The sequence below is a fragment of the Etheostoma spectabile genome, chromosome 5 (genome assembly GCF_008692095.1).
Source record: "Etheostoma spectabile isolate EspeVRDwgs_2016 chromosome 5, UIUC_Espe_1.0, whole genome shotgun sequence".
NCBI classification, from domain to species: Eukaryota; Metazoa; Chordata; class Actinopteri; order Perciformes; family Percidae; genus Etheostoma; species Etheostoma spectabile.
The window spans coordinates 15,961,238-15,963,756 of NC_045737.1; positions in this window are offsets into that span (position 1 = coordinate 15,961,238).

Here is a 2,519-nt window from a genome sequence, read left to right on the forward strand (position 1 = left end):
CCCTTTCTAGACTCCTGATGAGAGATTGTCGGCACAGGTGTTGACTATAATGACCTGTTTATTTGACCACTTTAGAAACCCACATTTTAATCGATAGTGTCTTTATGACAATACTGAATTTATCAGATGATTTAAACCGGTCAAAGGCATCAAGACAAAGTCATATTTTGCAGTGAGTCTGGTTTTTGTTTCAACCCACAAAACGAATAAAGATCGCACTATACAAGATCCTAAATAAGTCAGACTAAATGTGAACCCAATGATGCTTGTGATATCTAGCAAATAATTATGTCACTCAGTAGGAACAAGCAGATGCAGAATACACAATGTTACATTATTTGGGAGGGGTTCAAGGTGTAAAAAATAACTAAAGAAGATATGCACGTTATTTAAACGAGGGTAAACTCGCTAAAAACAAGCAATAGACTCCCATCGCCATTCCACCAGTATGCCTATCTGTTTGTATCTGTTTATTCTTCTTGTGTGTCATGCTCGACATCAGACATATGCTCGAACACAGGGTTAATAAACAGTAGAAAGGGACTTATTCAGTCACTCTGTCAAACTCGGTGCTGACTAATTTGGAATAATGTCTGAGCGCTGCTTTGAGTATGTGACAGAAATTACAAAAGGAGGCGATGCGCGTCACAGCATCACGCCGGAAATGGGGCTAAAATCAGCACGTCCACCCGGGTGTCCTTTTATATCACTGCCGATCAGAGCAGGAGATGATAAATACCCATGTCTACTGCAAAGTAATTTGTCTATCAATGAAAAAATAAGCACCTACTATTTTTTGTGTTCTTAAATTAATACCGTCAAAGGAAAATGAAAAAAAAAAAACTCACTTCTCAGAATGTTCTTCTCTGGTATTTGAAGTAGACTTTTTTCGCCATCTACTGGCTTGGCATGCTTGTTTGTTTGTTTGGATAGTAAACTGTATATAAAGGTGGATAAAGCATTTCCACTTATTCCCACTGTACAAAAGTGAAGCCAACATATCCCGAATCTTGTAATTTTGGAGCCAGACTCTGCACAGTAGTAGTCTATATTAACGACATTTCATTTCCAGGATTGTTCAGGTGCCGGAAATTCCGTCGGATGTCCTTCATTTTGACCGGATGTCGGTCACTTTCGCTGTTTTTGTGTTGCTATTTCAAACTCCGGTGATTCATGAGGACTATAGTTAACTACTCCTCAGATCTCTTAAATGTAAATCCAGACAGCTGGCTATCTGTTGAGTTTTCTGTTGCACGACTAAAACAACCTTTAAACTACACCTTCCATTACATGTTCCACTAAAACAAGTTCCTTTCGAGGCTATTTTGCAGAGGCACCGTTGATCTGTCCTGTGCTTAGCAACGCCCAAGACGATTGTGATGGGTTTAAAGGAATGCTAATAAACCAGAGAACGTTTCATCCCATGCTGCTGTATATGGACTAGCGAGCTAGCCCCACCACAGTGGAAGAAGATCTGGGAATCTGTCAATAATGATGCTTCACACCGTTTTTTATAGCATCAAATAACAAATAATGAACAATCGATCAAACCTTAGCGTGATAATAACTACCTAAAATGACAGGGACATTTTTTTTAAATTTTTGGTCCATGTCGCATCCGCTAACAGAGGTAGTGGGATTCATGACCTAAAATGCAGCCAGCCACTAGGGGGCGATTGAGATGTTTTGGCTTCACTTAAACAGTCTGTGCATCAACTCCTGGTTTTGATGTGTGCATGTGGATGGAGATATTTTGTAAAAAGACAGAATCATTTTTTTTTTAAATAGAGGGGACCAAATATAGTGTGTGTGAGTGGACACAACCCTTTGATGACTTCACTCCTTAAAAACTGTGGTTCCTTGAGGTTTAACCATTATCTGTATGAAATGTGGACCTAGTCTCTGTGACGTCATGTTTTTGAAGAGACAATATAAAACTCAAAGAGGCTGGCTCTCGGTAGCTCCAGCTGCCGTCATCTTGGCAGTGCCTGACGTCGGCTAATCCAAAAATGGGCTAAAAGGTGGAGTGTGGTTGGAGATGAGGAAGAATGAAGCCAACAGTCTATACTCGCCTCCTGCAACAGCCGCCCACCTGTCACTCAAAGCAGAACAACCTTAGGAATGCAGAACTTTAGGCCTGCATATAATACAAACTATAGAGACCAAAAGACAGTGGTGGTGGACTGGTAGCTGGAGAGGTGCCAGTTCACCTCCTGGGCACTGCCGATGTACTCTTGAGCAAGGCACCAAACCCCCAACTGCTATCCATGTAGTGCATGTATGAGCATGTGTGCGGAATGTGTGTAATAACAGAATGTAAATAGTGATTTCCCCTTGCGGGATTAATAAAGTATATATTATTATTATTATAAAAAATGTTAATAGGTACAAAAATGTTTTTAACATGGGCTTCTATGGGGACTGACTCTCTTTTTGAGCCAGCTTTAAGTGGCCACTCGATGAACTGCCTCGTGTGGCCACTTGAAGCTGGTTCTAGGCACTTTTTGCTTCATTTTTCA